This window comes from Hippoglossus hippoglossus, chromosome 10, assembly GCF_009819705.1.
Source record: "Hippoglossus hippoglossus isolate fHipHip1 chromosome 10, fHipHip1.pri, whole genome shotgun sequence".
In the NCBI taxonomy this organism is placed as follows: Eukaryota; Metazoa; Chordata; class Actinopteri; order Pleuronectiformes; family Pleuronectidae; genus Hippoglossus; species Hippoglossus hippoglossus.
In genome coordinates this window covers 17,951,222-17,970,755 of record NC_047160.1, presented here as the reverse complement: position 1 = coordinate 17,970,755, position 19,534 = coordinate 17,951,222, and the positions used below count along the sequence as shown (strand labels likewise).

The following is a 19,534-nucleotide window of genomic DNA, read 5'->3' as shown; positions in this document are numbered from 1 at the left end:
ATTTACCAAATATGACGTGGGTTTTTTTTCGGCTTTACGACATAAATCAATCTCAATAAAAAGCATGTTTCTTAATTTGCTTTCCCACCTCTGTTTCATATCACTCTTATAAATATTGTAAGTAAATGCAAATACAGTTTTTTGGCTCTTTGCAGATGCACCGTCAATTAGAACAGATTGCACATTGAGCTCTGAGATATAATTAGTCGGCACTCCTTTGGGTCAGGGTACTGGCTGTGCGCGCATGTGAACACTAGATGGAGCAAGTAGACCAACTATCAAGAGCGGCGTATGCACCAATAAACCAAACTCCAGTGATTTTTAAAGTCAACGTAAAACCATCAGAACTTAAAGTTACAATTTTGAACATTGCTCTGTTCACATTAAATTATCACCTGACTATTTTTACCACTTAAATTTGAAAATGGGTTTGATTTAACATAGAGATCACTGTGATTCAGAAAATGTGCTCATATAAACATCCATTAACAATCCATATATTATGTATTGTCTGAGCTGACGGACACTGAGCTGTACAATTTGGCTCATACACTGGTGATATTTAAGATTAGATGATACTGGGTGATGAAGCTAAATGCAGTCGGCCATTCACAATAAAGTACTTCCCCTCATAAAAGGTTAATTTACTTTTATGGTGACCACTTGTACATCTAAATCACTTGATAGGGATATAAATTGTTAATGGAGCCGGGATCAATATATTGATTTACAAGGGATGTGGCTTCAATAGCATGAGGTACACTGTGGAGATATTTGTTTTCACATTCACTGCCATCGATGTTCTCCATAGATGCAGTCTAACATTTAACCCCGCAGACGCTAAGAAAAGATGTGGCCAGAGGTTGTTTCAAGGTTGAACTCGGCTTTATATATTCATCATCGTCTTGGAAAACAGCCGGAGCCACAGAGGCAACACTGACTGGGATAAAGAGTGCAATGTTTAGGATATCGCAAAAAAGGCAAAACAAAAATAATGTACCTCAAGCAACACAAAATAAAGTGTTTAATGCAGTATATCATGATGAAATGTTGAAAATAGGAAGGCATTAGTCTTAAAAATGCATAAGGCAAATACAAATCAATAAATTGTAATTAAAATATTTAACAATAACAATACTATAACTAGTATAACAGCTTACTTAAGTAACAGGGTAACATTACTTAACATATTATGTGATTTAAACTGACATATCTGAAAAAATGCAGGGAAAACAAGTGTATTACACACTTCTAATTCTGCAGTGAGCAAACACAGACAGCCCGACCTGCGCACTCACAGAGGCAGATACCAGTTTTAGCTTCAGTCGTCCCACCACTGATAAACTGGTGCCATCACTCAAGTGGCCCTTTAGGAGGATGACTGGGTTTATCACCGACAGTTAAGAGGACAGAGGGAGCTGATGAGAATCAGGCTGAATTGTACAACAGCAACACAAATCAAACACCTGAGATGATATCAAACAATGTGCCAATGTGTGCAGGCCTGATTATGTCCGTCCCGCTACCAGCACTTTGCTCAGCAGCAGCCAAGCAGTGATGGAGAAGTACAGATAGAAAATATCATACAATGGCTTGAGTGGAGCTGGTGAGATAAGTAAAGGACTGAGCCATATTTTAAATAAACAAGGTCTCAAATAGTACAAATAGTACAAATTTGACACATTTTCACAATTTATATTCTAAATTCTTTGAAGCAAATATAGCTCTTTTGTCTTTTTTTGGTCATTTTTGCAAAGTGAAAAAGGACAGTGTATGTTTATTTGACATCTTTGGCTCAATTGTGCTCATTTGCCATTGAACTTTGACCTCGCAGATACGAGATACAAGATAACACAATAATAACATAATCTCCTAACCCACAAAAAGTGTCTGCCTCAACAATGACACAAGTGACCTCTGTAACCGACTCCTCAAGTAGATTTAAATAATGTAAATAAGAGAGACAACCAAGAAATACACACACACACACACTTTGGTTGCTTGTATGGCAATGAACCAGCGGCGTATTAATTACTGTAATGCTCCACAGTGCCAGTCTACTGTGGCCTCCCAGGGGCACCTTCATAGTACTGGAGTTACACACACTCACACACACAGACACACATAGAGGGGAGAGGAGTCCTGTAAAGCAATCATGCATAATGCCCAAAACTACTAGATAATTTTGTTTAACAAAATAACCATATGTTTGCATTACCCATCACAGTTAAGATTTACTTTTCTAACACTTCATTGCTAAACCATGTGTTTCAGAAACAGGACAGTGAAAAAGTAAACGGTTGCCAGAGAAGAGACACAGAGGTAGCACTTAATCATCCATATAAATCCAACTGTTCTATGAAAAACACAAGTCAGTCTGCATTTACACAACCAACAAGGACAGCAAGACTTCCGGCAGACCCACAGTGTCCCAGCACCCTGCTGCTCGTTCCATCTCCGGTCACTAGAGAGCAGGCCTCCAGAGGAAAAGAGAGAGACCAGCCTGTGTGCTGCCAAGGTTGAGCACTGTGGTGACCTTTGTACTATTAAACACAGCCAAACAATTAAAGCAATCTCTTCTTACTAATAACCTGAGGCTGTCGAGGCAACACCCAGAGTTTAATGAATATTTTATATTCAGCCCGGAAAAAAGAGTTTGCCTCCAAGGGCAAACACTGAATAAGTGGGGAGGTCAACCTGCTCATGGTACTTAATAGAGGGTAAATGATTCTGCCACTGATTATACCGAGACATTTAACGTCCAACTAAATTAATATTTTTCTATACCTTACCTCATATACTGCAATAACATTTTGTTATCATTTTATTTTACCCTCTTGGTGCAGAGTGAGGAGATGAAGTGACATATTATCAGAGGAGAGGGGAAGGATCATGATAAGCTGAAACCATTCAGCCTTTTGGCAGCATTCTGCTGGCTGTCTGTTCTTTGTGTGTGTGCTGGTACAGTAAATCCACCACAACAGTCGTTTGCAGCATGCTGGGCCACCAGTGCCATAGTGATACCATGCGTTACCATGGAGACTGCACATACGTAAGAGAGGGTGTGTGTGCAAGATACAGAGAGAGAGAGAGAGAGAGAGAGAGAGAGAGAGAGAGAGAGAGAGAGAGAGAGAGAGAGAATATGCGTATGTTAAGAATGGGGGTTGGGTATTGCAGAAGAGGAAACCATCAGTCAGTGGAGTTTCCAATAGGGGAGGGGGCTACGATTCAGTCATGGCTGACTGGCAGACCCATGGCAATGATTGTGTGATTTATGCTGCAGCTCCGGAGCCAGAGGGCTGTGTTCAGTTCAAGAAAGCAACGAGTCAGTAGACTGAAACTGGAGGACACAAGTGCCATTATTTCCCTCAGTGGGCAAAGCAGGATGATCTCCCTCATGGGGACCAACAAGCTGGCTGAGTGTAGAGGAAGAGCCCAGAGCTCCTCTGTGGGAGCTACGCTTCAGTGAGGAGCTACTCTCTCTACATTAGATCTGTGAAATATAGACATTAAGTGTCATGATCTGTGCTGCTTCATTATTTGGTTCTTATCCTGTGTTTAAAAAAGCCAGAGAGATATTATGCACTCGTCATTTACTGACAGAGCATTTTACTATCAGTGAAAACAGAACATACTTTTAATACAAGATCAATTCAGGAATATAAATATGAAAATCTGAGCTGTATGTCAGTATGCGCCTCATTAAAGCACCACCACTCCACCTCACCTTAAAATGATAAAAATAATAATTAGGAGCAGACAGAATGCATTTGTAGTCTAACCTCTAACAACTGGCTTCAAAGTCTTCGTCTGCTGCTGATCAGCACTGCCATATTCTGTCTCACACAGAAAGTAACGACAGAGCTTTTTTTACTGCCCGAGCCAAAGCAACACAATTCTATTTTATACATCACTAAAAGTTAAATATGGCACTGAAACACAGAACCGAAGCCATTTCAGGAGCTGAGTGTCCGCCAGACACTTTGAAGCAGTTTGCCTGATAGTGATACAAATTGTTGAGGAGGAGCGGCGCTGAATCACTCTCCTCCATTAGATCTTTATTTGCAATCTGCTGCTTCACGACTGAATGCAAGAGTCATAAATACAATGTAAATAATATTATTCTTGCCTGAACAATACCGAATCCTTCCACTAGGTTTTGTGGAAATCATTTCAGTTGTTTTTGTGTATTTTTTCTTACAAACAAACAAACCAAAAAAACAAACAGACAAGGGTGAATACTTTTCCTCTTTGGCTGAGGTAAATAGGTCCAACTATCTCTAACTCATAAGCCATGAATAAAGAGCTTTTGATTTGTTCTCATTCAAACTATGTGTTATTTAAGAAGTACAATTTGACCTGAGTGTTTATAACGCGTAGTTAAAATAAGCTGTCCCCTGATATTACTTGGTACAACTTTGACAGAAATTACTGAATGGAACGCAGCAAACACACTGGTGAATATTTTCACACAAGCTTACCTCGACAAGCTGTCACCTCTTAATTTAACTGCATGTGAAGGACATCATTTAGCTTAGAAGCATACTGTCGGATTTCACACAGCATGGCCCCTGCGTTCTTTGTGTCTGTGTATGCGTATGTATCTTTGTGTGTGTGTGTGTGTGTGTGTGTGTGTGTGTGTGTGTGTGTGTGTGTGTGTGCGTGCGTGCGTGCGTGCGTGCGTGCGTGCGTGCGTGTGTGACTAGGCCTTAATGACGTGGAGAAATCTCAATCAGAGGCACCAAACGGTGTGTGAAATAGCCAGTGCTCAGACAGCAGCCAGCTCAGAATGACTAATGCCGTAGCAGCGATGTGCTCTCATTACCCCCAAAGAGCGTAAAACTAGAGACCACAGTGTCTCTCTCTTTCTCTTGTCCTCTAAGCAGCTGACCCTCGCTTCTCCTCTGACTTTGAACAAAGATGGGAATGATTGGTGATATTTTACAAAGACCATATAACAGAATCTCTCTTTTTCTCTTAAAAAAAAACTGACAAAGTCGGGCAATGTTCGATTTGCCCCTCAGGTGCCCTATGAGCAAAATATTGAAAAACAAAAAGGTTTATTTTTCTACGCATGTGAGTGGTTATGAATCATCAGCGAGATGATGTCAGGAGGCTGCCGATTTGTTAGGTCCACTAATGGAAATTGAAATGTATTATCTGTGTTTGCGTGTGTGTGTTTCAGGGTCAGTGTTGCAGAAGCAGTTGTTATGGTTATGGTTATGGTTAAGTCTCCAGGAAATGATTGTCAGTAGAGTCCCCAAAGGTGAACATGACAACAGGTGTGTTTGTGTGAGTAGTCTTGGTATTACTAGTGTTGTGGGGACCTAGACCTGTCACGTTAAGGGGACTTGTTTTAAGGTTAGTCAAGTAGTAGTTAAGGTTAGAGTAACCCTTCAGAAAATGTATGTAAGTCAATGTAATCACCTCTGAAGTCACTGAGATGTGACTTTGTGTGGAGTGAACGTGTCTGCCAGCTACATGACCCCGCAGCTCTCAGGACCACCGGGGGATTGTGGGATAATCATAACCAGTGTTGTTGTAAGCAGGAGGCAGGTGGATAAAAGCCCCTGTGACTGATTACCAGAGTCCTCAATAGTGTGATAAGACTTTGAATAGCAGCAGGTCTCGTGGAAAGTGAAGCCTCGATATAATTTTGATTCAATAAAATGAACTAAATAGATCATATGGAAATTAGTGTGGTTGTACAGCAGGCTGAAGTTCAAACCAGCTTCCAAGCTTAATGGAATTTTGTTCCTAATATACTGTTGACAATTAGCGTGGTTCACATGATGCCTGGTCCTAAGTTAACTACAGCACATCTGCCTAATCATTTCAGAAATCTCCTTCTATAAGAATCGTATCATTGAGGGCCCAGTGTTGAATTTGGACACGTGATAAGTGGCGAGGACTCATCAACATAAGTCATCGATAAACAGCATGTTGTGCATTCATGACAATGACGACTGAGTTTTGCGAGTCGAGCTTCACCAAGCGTTGAATAAACAGGTCAACAGCTCTTTGTGCAGCAGCGGCTTCAAGGTTTTTCGTACCGAGTCCTGCAGCCAATCTTATTTTGCAGCAGCTCAATTATCGCAGGTCACTTCTGCAGTTTCAGAAAGAAAGCTGCAGACAGCATCACCACAGGCCGAATATAGCATTCCAAAAATGGCATGTTTAGAAGGGGCAGTCGTCTGTGATTCCACCTTACTGCTCCACCAGCCGTATGATGTATGCACACAACGACTTGTGTATGATATAATATAGGAGCACACATACATGCATATACAACAGATGCACACACGTTCCCACAGGCAGCCAACCTGCCAAAGCTAATGAGTCTCCAAATAGCTGTTATCAGAACAACATCCAGCATCGAGTCGAGTGTGGGAGATGGTCCCTTGCCAAAGACGGTGAGTCAATGGTAGCCCTTTGGCATTTTCCATTATAGTGAGAAAGCTACAGTGAAACAGCATTTAGGAGTTGAATTATTATAAATAACAAAATCACTTTTATGCTCTTTCAAGTTATTCCCCGTCCATTAAGCAGAACGCATCCAGGAAATGGGCTCTCGTCACAGTGAAGAGGGACAGCTGCTATCAAAGAGGGATCAAGGAAATGTGCTGCAGCCAAAATATAGACAACTCAGACTTTCTGAAAGTTTGGATTAATAACTCCAATCTAATTATATCCTGTCTAGCAAGAGTGGTCTTAGTCCCAGAATACAGTAAAGTGGTGTGATGTTGTCCTACATATCCCTTCCAGAGTGACACATCAAGGAAAGGAATGGAGTGAGATTAAAGGCATCATTTCAGACACCAGCAGGCTTAAACTGTCAACTTAGTGATGGAGACACAAAGGAAGCTCTCAGACTCCCACAAGAGCACAAGGTCACGTTTGCTTCTTTTTTAGGAGTAGCTAACTTAGGACACATTGACGTCTTATGTGACAGACACTTCCTCAGAAGGATGATGAAAGAACAAACTGTGCTTTTCTTGAACACCAGACTGCAGCTAACACAATTTTTTTTTAGATTTAGAAATGACAAGGAAACAAGGTCCTAACAGATGTGAAAACACATTGTTTCTCTTGTTGGAAGAAATGCTGACATCTGTCGAGGTGTTTGCCCTCTCTGTTATGCAGGTGTTTGTAATAAGCTCTGTTCTTAGCCAATAACCAGATCCCTGTCCTCAGAATAACCCCACCACATCCCTGGCCTCAAGAATAACTGTAAATATTATGCAATGAGGTCAAATGTGCAGTGCGATGAACTGAATGTGAACATTAATGAAGCTCATTTAAGTCCGACCACACTCTGCTGGATTTTCCCTGCCTCTGATACACTTCCTGGAGGAAGGGGTCGGAGCTTTCATTCCCCTACGTGGCACAGTGACATCTCATGATGCCCGACTGCAGATTAGAGAAACAGGGATGTAGATGCAGGGCGCAGAATGCCTCTTCAGCTGTTGTGTATACAGTAAATGATGGATGCTTATGTAGACATTTCAAGCCTGTGGAACTCCCGTTGAGGTTAAATTAATATATATCTTTGCAAAAATAAAAATCTGAATGTGTGTCCACATGCCAACGTGATTGCATGCTTCAGATTGGCATGGATTATTCCACTATACTTAAAAGCCCAACGTGTGAGGTGGAACAGATCGGCTAAGCTGGAAGTGACACGACAGGAGACATGACTCAACTGACGGGAGTGGGTGGGTAAATAGGTCATGTTCCCTACCCAACACGGAGTATCCCACTTTTCACTTTCATCCCCTGTGCTTGTTAGTGAAGTCGGCACACAGAGAAATCAATGGCCGCATAATGACAATGGATGGTAGTGGACCAGCGTTTGGAACATAACAGGAGGGAGGAGCTGTGAAGAGCTGATAGAGAACCCTACAGAGAGGTATGAGAAAAGTAGGCCAAATCTCAGCAGTGAAGCAGGGATGGCTCTCTGCGGTTTGTAGCAGCCTTTATGATGTAAAATGCAACACTATTACAGGACAGCATTGGACTTGTAAAATCATACATAAATCTTCAGTCAAAATACCTTGTAATCTAATCCCATTGCCTGCATTACACTACTGTAAGACATTTATACCAGCCACCAGCCAAAAGCTTGGTAACTCGCAGCTGGTTACCACAGTCACAAAGGAGGACTTTGACTAAACTAAAATAAACTACTACACAAATAATTTGCTCTTTTTTCCCCTCTGTGCTGGATCCTGTAGTGAATCTGCTGTCCTGCCCTTTTATTTTGAAAAACGTCACAGATATTAATATTAATCAGAAACATATTCCAAGATGTCAGACAAAAATGATCTATTGATGCTAACGTCAAGCTAAGGCTACTGAATTATTATCATACCATCCCTTTAAGTGTGAGTTGTGCCATTAAATTCAAACCATTTCTCACTACGAGTGTCTTGAACCAAAGATAAAGCAAAAACACTCTTAGTTGGCAAACGTCATGATTCATTGCCTATTGGGGACTGCAGCATCACTCATCATCTGCAGGGAAGACAAATACGTGACCATTATGCCTTTTTGTTTGTTGCTTATCATTGTATCGTCATCTCATTGAAAACACATTATTTTGAGAAGCTTATGTGGTTCAGAACACATTCAGAAATTTGAAATCCAAGTATCAGCAGCTGAGCAGCAAAACAAAACTTAAAGGGGACATTGTATGCCCATTTTACCACAAGTTGATATGGTTCCTTGGGGTCTTAATGAAATGTCTGTAACATACTTTGGTCAAAATACCACAAGGATCATTTAAAACAGCACCCTTTTTACCCTGTATAAAACAGCCCTCCACAGAGTGACCTGTTTTGAGTGCCTGTTCCTTTAAATGCTAATGAGCCAGCTCCCCCCTCCCCCCCCCTCCCCCCTCTCTCCCCATGATTTTAAACGATATAAATTACATATTTTATATGATATAAATTATCAAATATGCATCCCATACTTTGTATTCCCCTTCTGTTGTCCTGGAGTTTTAATTTTCCCAATCACATAATTAAATGTCCCCCTCTGCCCATCCACTACAAGCACACAAGCAGACAGACAGAGAGAGAAAGAGAGGCCAAGACCATGTAGGGAGACCTCCAGTGCCTTGTTACGACACAAAACCCAGGAAGCTCAATCGAGTCACTCAAGCATGACGTTTCTGACTTAGAGGAACCATAACAAAACGCGCGAGTGTTTTTTTCGAGGTTTTGGGTTGGTAGACATGCCAGATACCCACATTAACGTGTAGAAGCACTAACAAAGTGGAATTTGCATGCTATGTCCCCTTTAAGGGTACAAATATCAAAGTATCAATTTGTTCAAAAATATTGAACAATGTTACAGTTGTGTATCTTTGTAGACATACAATTTTCTTTTTACAGTTACTGTATTTTTAAGGTAACTACCTCCCAATGCAGCCAGCAGATTCTTCACATCAGAAATTCAACTATTTTCAAAAGCAGCGCAGCATCTTATATTCATGCAGCCCTTTGATTTGAGTTGTGAACAGTTAAATAGGAATGATCCATGTGCAATATTCATGCATTCTCCAAATCTGCGGTCTTTATGAAGCCATCAAAAAGGATGGGGAGGACCCAAAAGATCCAAAGGCAACACCACAGACTCCTTCCTGCACTGCATACTGTGTGTGTGTGTGTGTGTGTGTGTGTGTGTGTGTGTGTGTGTGTGTGTGTGTGTGTGTGTGTGTGTGTGTGTGTGTGTGTGTGTGTGTGTGTGTGTGTGTGTGTGTGTGTGTGTGTGTGTGTGTGTGTGTGTGTGTGTGTGGTGTGTGGAGCCCTGGTGAGGTCTGGAGGATTTCAAAGTAGTTGTGCCTTTACTTCTGTAATATATTGTCTGACTCACCTGTCTAACACGAGATTTATTGTATATTAAAATGTTTGTTTCTGTGTGTATGATTGTGTGTGTACTGTATATGTGTTGAGATACGACTCCTGGCATCGCGTCTGTAGAGGGATAAAAATACTGTAGAGCAGTTTTTAGTCCTGCTCTCTACACCCTTGGTTACTACACTCCTGATTCTCAGTACTTTCCATGCAGTCATTATTTCTGTCTGAGCCTTTTGCTAGAATCTTGATCAAAGCACAGGTATAAATGATAAATGGCTGAATATGGATTTTAAACCTATGATGTAACACTCAAGCTTAAAAAGATTGTAGGATTTTGTATATTTACCTAAAAACTCTGAAGCAGGTTTACAGACTTATTTCTGTTCACAAAATCTGCATTCCAGGCCCTGCCCATCGACAGTAGCAGAGTTCATATGAAATGGATTCTATTACCCACTAACTCAAATGGTACTGTATATTTTGTTTTGTTGTATGTTTGGGCTGAATGTGATCTTCAAATATTTTTTCCTTCCATTATTATATTAACATGGATCGTATGGGCTGTCAGCTGGACTACATACAATTACTCAGCAAGCACAAAAAGACATTTACAAGATAAAACAGCTTAGATGAATTTAACACTTGGGAATACAGATGTGATTTAGAGTGGCTGAGGCTAAGCGATCTGACTGAGGTTTATTCTCTGAACGGCTGTAAAGGGAATAAAAGCAGAATATCCTTTGCTCTCTTTGGGCTCCGTCTCCAATCAGAGCCTGCAGCCAGATCGACCCCTGTGGCATGCAGCAGGTCAGAGGTCAGGCTTTAACATGATTGATTGATTGCACTGAGCCCTCTGCTACCAATTGAAGAATCTGTGTAAATGACCGGAGCCCATATTATGTTACTAAGGCTAAGTTCCTGCTGTAGCACAGCTGCTGTGCTGTTTCGTGTCTGGAACTCAGTCAGTTTACTGGCCGTCACAAAACCTCTTCAACAAGGCAGAGCAATCCTCTCTTAGTGCTGCTGCGTCCGATTTGTACCACAAAGAAACATCCCTGAATCTCTAGACATGACCTCTGATAAACACTGTCATCCACTGCCACTGTGTGTGTGTTTGCAATTGAGGAGATAACATGAGGAGATTAGGACATATTAACCAATGCTTTGGCTTTCAGGAGCACAGATTAGAGACGGGAGGCTGCGTGACACTGGCCTGTTGTGATGATGGTTTATGTGCTATCATCAGTGTTGCCGAAGCACTGCCTCTCTGTCTGTCTGATCGCAACCCATTACATCATTCTGAACATGCAGCCGAGGCCTGTGACCTCCTACTCACGCACATCAACAGAACAGTGTCAAGAGCACATTCCTGGTATTCACAAGTACATTGAAGAGGCACCATTTTACTATAACACGCAATCAACATGAGATCTTGTGATCTTTTTAACCGCTGGTCGTTCATTTTTTGTCCTTCTTTCATTCTGAGTGTGTGTGAGGGACAGCGAGAGGAACAGAGAGAGACAGCTGTCAATGTACCCTAGCAGGGCTTGATGAGATGTGCAATGTCTAATTATCTCTCCAGCCAGTGGATTAGGGAGCGACACTAATGTCTGCCATGAGTCCATAGGTCCCAGAGTGCATTCAGATAATTCTTCAAATATAAAGTGGATATGTGGGCCTGACACGTTATAGGGGAAGAGACAAATCACTAAAAGAATCTTACATAATAAAGTTCGGTGACGCCAAAAATGGCGATTGTATGACAGAATTCCAGCTCCTCCCCTGAAATAGCCAATCCTCTGCTGAAGCAGGAAACATTGCAAACCAAGCACAACTGATGGTGGAAGCAAGTGCCAACGGACTTCAAGTAAAAGAGACTGTTATCAAAACTAAAAAGTTGTGTTATGCATCAACTACATTTATTTCAATACAGGGTTGGATGAGCTGATGACACAAGTCACAGCACTCTGGATTGAGCTGCTAAAGAGGTGGTGTCATGAAACCTTGCAGAAGTATAACACACAAGAAAGAAAAGCATTTGGTGGAAACTTAATATTCTATACATGTCATTTTCATGTTCTGGTGACCAATGAAGGTACAGTTATGGATCGCTCCCCATTCATTCAGCTAGGGCCCTGGTAGGCTCTGATGCAAGATGGCTGTTGAGTCGCGAGACCTGCTTGCAAGGACTGTGTTTTTTTGGTATAAAATTCTGGGCTACTTGCTATATGACGTGGTTTTGAGGAACTAAGGAATCTGGCAGGTCATTGAGGCAACAGCAGAGGGTATGGAGGCCAGGTGGACGCTTTAAGGATGACTTTTGTCAGAAGAGTCTGGTGAGTTGCATGGACCGGACAATGCAGCGAGGACCTAAATACATAAGAAAATATCTTCATTGCTGCAGTCCATATACATTTGTATGTGAGCAAGCTTTCTGCTTTGTCTCAGCAACACCTGACAGCTGAGGTTAAGCACAGCCGCGCAGATGCAACACCTCCGTGCTGTTGTTTATTCAGTCCAATGCACCAGCCTGTCCCGCTCTCCGGCGCTCGTATGCACGCTGTAAAATTAGATTTGAGTCTGCGATAATGACTTACGGGGGCCGCTGTTCCCTGCATACTGATGAAAAACACCCGGCCGAGGGTGTGTGTGTTTGTTTGTGTGTACGGTGTGAGAGATGAGGAGCGCTACACTCTGCTGGAGATTGTTTGAGGCGAAGGGCACATCACACAGGTCAATTGAGTTACTTACAACAGCGCTCATTTGACAAACACCTGCAGAGGGTAATGTTCACCTCCGCTGACAGAAACACATGCTGGAGGGAGCGGATGTCTGTCGACTGCAAGGGAGTGATTGAGAGGGAGCAGTGTTTGCCAGTTGAAGAGTAACCTTTTCATTAGCACTGTGCATTATTTACATCCATCCCATCGATTGTCCGGGAACATGCAGCTGCATTGACCTTGAGGGATCACACTGGGCTACTAATGGACACAATATGATATCTGAGAAGATTGTTTTTCTAATTTTTCTTTTTTTTTTGTATTTGATTTACCTTTGTTAAATCAATTCATACAAACCTTTATGAAATATGAGTTATGGGTTATAGATCTACAAGCACTCCAGAAGGTAAATATAGTTGCTAGCATTCATATCAAAATGACCAAATCACGTACTGAGCAGTGTTGCTGACTGACGCAGGAAAACGAGGGTCAAGTTGCTCAGCGGGACAAGTTAATGGATGCTAGAACATGGAGAGTGCAGGAAGTGGAGAAGAGGTCATGGCATGCTAATGTAATGGATTTTATATTCGCTGTCCGCAATTTTGCCGTTTCAAACTCGCCTTGCTGTTTGTGCTGTGAGCTCCCTTGCTTTCTCCGTATTCGAGATCCTCAGTGAGTGACTCTATGTGCCGTCGGGATGCAATTTGACGGGATCACAGCACTGTTTCTGAAGACAGCTAAACCGTCTGGTGACGCAAACAAACTGTGGCATCATCTGTCAAGTCAGAACATCCACTTCTAAACTGCAATAGTTCCCTGTCAGTTCCCAACTCAGCCAATCTTGATAGATCAACTTTTCTCAAAGTTTACGACTCCGAGATCTCACATCAGATCAAAGTGCTTCGTGATAAAATTAGTTGTGACAGCACCCTTTTAAATAGTTGTTGCAAACCTGTTTCAGACCTCCTTTATGGTTTTCTTACGCAATAAGGATGTCGGTTGGTGGATTATGTCAAACTGGGGTAAAACATGAGAAAATCTGTGAGCAGGAGTGTATAAAACCCATTTAAACAGCCCTTATAATACACCACTGTAGTGATTAAGTATATAACTCTGATGTTAAGCTGTTTTTAATAGTAGCTGCTGTTGCAAAGTTGGGGAGGTCGTTGCACAGCGCCCGGATCACACACTCAGCAGTAAATTGGCTCAGGCAACTGTGGAATACCCTGGACACTTTCTTTCTAACATTGAGAAGGCAGTAAATAAACTGTCACTCCCTCTCTGTCTCTAATATGTCTCTAGTGCAGCACACAGAGATACGGCCAAGAGAGGGGAACGGGGCGAGGAAAACAGAAAACACTTTCTGGCTTGCGAAGCATTTTACCCGAGAGGTGGTTGTGATTCTGATCCCATTGTTGACTAAAAAAAGGTTCCTGAATTTAAGCAAACAAACTTTTCTCCAACTTCTGGCAATATGGCTGTACAGTGTTTTCTGTTAATGCGGAGGACAGCACAAATTTTCTCATCCTTAATCTGGGTTTCATCAGACCAAGCTGTCTCTGGGGCTGGCAGGCGACGTGATGGGAGAAATTGGGTGTCTGCATGAATCCTAACCAACATTAGCCCTGGCCGGCAGCCTGGCATATTACTTGGTGACCCCCTGAGATGAAACATGCAAGGACTTTACATAATCGTGTCCAACACCCCAGATGACCCCTCCAACTGTCTGTATGTCTGAGCCAAGCTAAACTCCTGGTCTCTTCTACTTTGATGCTTGGGCAGCTCTGGAAATGAGGGGGTCTGAGGAACTTTTAAGGTCATGAAAGTTCAAAATGCAATTATTTGTGACTTCTTTGACAATCTTAAATGTCAGGGTGCCACAATTAGGCATCTTTGACAAGTTAAGAGTTCAATCGGTATTATACTATATACATACAGTATAACATTTTCTAAAGGTTATGTTTTCATCTCCATTTGTTTTTTTTTGTTTATTTCTCTTTTAGTTAGCAGGATTACACAAAAACTACTGGATAACCACAAAAGAGGAAGGATGCAGAATGGGTGAAGGAAGAAGCCATTACTTTTTTCTGTGATGTGGTTGAAATTGAATTTAAGGGCAGTATGCGCTCTACTGAGTGCCATTCTAGTTTAAGAATTGTGACTATGATATGCAGCGAGTGGGACATTTCATGATTAAAAAATAATTTACTAAATCTAAATGACCTTAATCACATCTTTGGCATATCTACTCCTTTGCATTTCCTATTGCATTGATTAACAGCTGACATATAAGACAGTATCTAAGAACTGGTATTTCTCTAATAAACAGCATGCAGAGGACTTGCTTGAGAAATAAATGAGTTACACACTCAAATTTGAATTTGGCCAATTAACATCCATATTACCCTGGATATCACAGGGGGTTGGATAAAAGCATCAAAAAAGGCTTGAAAGGCACAGAAAGGGGAGAGTGGGAACAGTTGCTACCAGTGAATGTCTGTGTTTGTGACGGGGAAAAGAGGCAAGCTGATGAATAACGAGCAGAAGCATGCTGCAGTGTTGGCAGACGACCAGATACTGTACATAGTGTGCACCCTGTTGACTTTGACCGGGATCATATGAAGTACTCTATAGCTTTGGACTGTATGGGTTAAATCATTTGTCTGGGTTTGTTATGGGTTCTGGAAAAAAATATAAATAAATAATAATAACTACACAAGAGAAAGGTCGACCATACAAACGTCTGGATCTTGACCCACCGCTGCATGACTCAACAAAGATATACTATTTTGTTGTGTATTTGAAAAAAATGGCTTTGGACTCATTGACTTGTTGATATATTACAATATTACTCCCCAATTACGGACTGCAATTTGCAGGTCTGCAGTCTCTATACCCACAGCTGTCAGGGGACACTCTGCTAGCCTCCCATTAATGTGGTGCTGACTGAGCAGTTTGCCTCATTGCCCCAATTAAATAGCTTAACGCTTGTTTACTCTCGGGGGGAACTTGCCCACCGCTTGTGTCACAGTCACTTTAGGCCGACTGCTCTACTGATCGTTCCTGTTCAGCTCGACCTGTAGTTAAAAAGAGGAACATGAACTGAGTGAAACAATAATAGAGCGAGTCCATTAGTGGCATAAGCTGGGATTTTAGTGTCAAGCAGAGGGTAAGGTTTGTCATAGCTGAGGCACTGGGAATGATGGGGACTATCTAAACGTTGATTTGACCCCATTATCAATACATAATGATTGATACATTTCTTAAATGAGGAAAATCTTTCTTCATAACTGTTCTCATTAATTCATTAATTCAGTTCGTGCTTACTCTGATCGTTCTCTTCCTCTCTCTCTCTCTCTCTCTCTCTCTCTCTCTCTCTCTCTCTCTCTCTCTCTCTCTCTCTCTCTCTCTCTCTCTCTCTCTCTATCTCTCACACACTGTGTTATCGGACATATGTGTAAACTTAGACTGGGAAAAAAACTGTAATTTGTGTAGTTAGGCCATGTATGTAGAGGAGATGACAGGGTTGCTCGGTTTGGCTATTCAGAGTGGTCAAGTGATATATATATATATATATATATATATATATATATATATATATATATATATACAGTTTCTGGTGTGTTCATATGGACGGGGTTTAAAACCAATACAGATCCACAACGTTTGTTTGGAAAGAGATTGTTTTAGTTTAAAGAAAATATGTAGTGTTATGGATGTAGACTTGCATCATATACATGTCAGTATGCAAACCTCATATAACCCTAACTGTGCAGTTCATCCTAGAATCACTGATACTATTCATTCATAACAAACTAGTGGTCTGTTTGAACAGAGGGCTCTTGTATTCCATTCTGTGTGGCGAGTCTGCTACAAGGAGAGGACCTGGGACACAAAGACGAATGTGAGAGAAGTGCTAATTAAACAGACAATGATTTAATGTAATAGGCCTGGCAACTTTGCTCAGCTTCACTTCTCCGCCTGTCTCCAGAGTGGCTCCTCGTTAATGTTGTCATGTACACCCACTCCTGCTGTTTGTCTGTGCCTTTAGTTCAAACCCCCGGAGGAGCCACAAATTAACACGATTTCAGGCTAAATCTGAGGAGGTAAGTAGTGAAAATACATGCGGGGGAAGATGACATCAAGCCAATGGAACATGCACGCTACCCTTTGCTCTTTTTCTCTATTTTTATCCATCTCATTCTGCTAAAGTCTTAGATATTCAAACTACAATTTAAACTTTAAATGTGAGACTATTTGACACGTGTTGTGTTACTTGCTCTTGTTAGAAGGACTTGTTCAAAGGTTCTTCAGGTGCACTCTATCCATCTGGATCTGCTAACACATTCATATGACGCAAATTGGACTTTTAAGCTCTCACACGTGACCAGACCGGTCAGGTTAGTACAGCAGTGCTGATGTGACACTGACACTCTCCTGCTGGCCTCCTCTCTCCAGGCACCGAATCGCATTATCATAAACATTATTTATTCATGCACAGTCTATTTATGTATTGACGTCGACAAACAGAGCTGTGGCTTTCATGCAGAAAGGCAGACGGCAATGGAGAAGAAAGAAAATTTAAACAAGCCGTTTAATTGGAGCACGAGTGCATCCTGAGGCTGCGTGTTTGTCCCCTGTCAACATCACAGCAGTGTGTTCAGGACTTCTCTGTCATAGGGAGCGACGCTGGCCCCTTAAATGCAATTGCGTCATGTCAACTTCGTGGTGAATCACTGCCATGCATTTTACATCGGGTGCGGGAAATGGATGTGGCTACTCATTCCTCTTGCACTTCTGCTTACATTTACTTGGCTGAGTGAGCAGCAGATGAGTTATTTTGTCAATAAGGCTGAAACAGATTAGATAGGGGAGTGGACGTTGTGCTGCACACACTCTGGACCTCATTCTGTCTCCAAGAGACAAATGGCATCACTGATTTTCATTATATAGTTCGAGATAGTGCATCTTAGAACTCACAGTTATTTTATACTGTAAAAGGTTAACCGGTGACTGATTAGATCAAGTAGATGTAGCTTTTTAAACGGAGCCCTGTTGACTTTTTATTTACGATAGACAGTGTAATTCAAGAGAAGACCGTCTCTGTGTTTCAGTCATTCAGCATTTTAAAACTTGTGTAATCTGAACTCCTCATTGAACGCACACATGCCGCTGCCTCGTACGTCTGTGTTTACATATCTCTATAGATATCCGTCCGTCTGTGTATGCATTGCACAGCCTGAAACCATAAACACAGTCTTGCAGTCATTTGAATTATGGATGGGATATTTACACATCGGCCCCTCAGGCACCGTCTTTTGTTTCCGCTGCGGATCCAAAGACACAGAGGGAGAGAGAGAGAGAAACGGAGGCAGAGGAGACAGGAGCGAGAGATTTGAGAATGGCGAGGTATTGAGAGGTGATGACACAGAGTTACCAAAGAGAATACAATAGAGAACAAACTGTGTGACAGCGGGCAGCAAACACAGGCCTGAGGATGGAGGAAAGAGACACTCTCTGTCTGTGGTCTCCTATCACCTCTACAGAGATAAACTGATATGATTTGAAATCATTCTCTTGGGTGCTACAGTCCAAGCCCATGTGCTGCTGGTATGCTGCTCTGTGAACCATGACTCCAGTAAGCCAATGTTATGGTCTCTGCATCAGTCATGTCATTGTAATGTTGGAATGCATCAGGAGTAAGAGACTCAGGCTACTTCTATACTACTACGTTTTTGTATGAAAATGGCGTTGTCGAACTAAAACGACCTCTGTCCACAGAAGCCTTTTGGCTCCATCAGTTTAATCCCTGTCCATAATAACACATCTGAGCAAAGTCAACAGGATCCAAGTGACACCTAGCCACTCAACAAAATCACGACTGTTTGCTGTCCTGGCTCCCAAATGGTGGACATCAAGACAGCAGAACGTCTACACATCTTCCGCCGCAGACTAAAAACACATCTCCGACTACACCTTGGCTAAGAAGATGGTCTGAGTCAAGTTACACTTATATTTTGCACTTACATGTAGCACTTTGTAGTTTGGCTTTTTTGAAGCTAATGTACTTACATGTTTCTTGCTGTTTTGGGTTGTACCCTCATTATTAAATGCACTTATTGGAAGTCCGCTAACTTATGTGTAATGTAATGTATAGCGTCATATTGCAGTGGAACTCTGAAAGCTACTGCCGTGATAGGAGCCTGATGAATCAGCAAAGGCTACATTACATACATTGAAAAGACCCAGTCAGCAAGTGGTTGTTTATGTCGAAGATGTCCAAACTTCTGCCCATCCAGTGTAGTGTAGATGGCAGGCGTATCCCTAGCAGAGATGATTCCTTTTCAAATGAAAACGTAGTAGTGTGGATGTAGCATCAGAGGAAACTATACTGCAAATTACCGACCCCATCAAAGACTTGCTAATGTTTGCACCTGTCAGAGAACTGTCACTGATCCACCTGTAGCAGACAAACTCCAGCATCTAAGCACAGATTAAACCTCACAGGGGAAGAACTTATTCAAAGTCTAAAATCCTTTAAATTCAGTATCTTTATCCAAACACCTTATAAATAAAGTCTTGAATCCATTTACAGAGATGGTTGAAAGTAACATTAGTCATCCTTGTTGGTTTTCATGAGACAGTTGCTAAGAGGCTAATCAACTCATAAAGTACTTGAGGTCCAGATCCAGGCATTGGACACATTACTGGGCTCTGAGCACAGATAAGTAAAAGCCCCACTTCCGCCCGTCCTATATAGGCCACATCTCTGAGTGTGCTTATTCTGTTTCTCTTTGGGACAGTTTTGTTTGTGTAGTCTCGTCCTCACCAAACAATCTGTGCTGCAATCCACATACTGAGTCAACTGAACATTTAGCCACAGTAAGCTGCTGATTGAAATCCATGAAAATCATTAATAGGTGCAACATAAAGCAGTGGGGATGGTGTTGCCAT

The 19,534-nt window shown here is 41.8% G+C and overlaps 1 protein-coding gene across 3 annotated transcripts in view; it reads right to left on the bottom strand.

Moving 5' to 3' along the window:
• The window catches only part of fgf13a (fibroblast growth factor 13a), a 92,510-nt gene that overhangs the window by 27,007 nt on the left and 45,969 nt on the right, over positions 1 to 19,534 (bottom strand). The gene's annotated exons all lie outside the window — the stretch shown is intronic.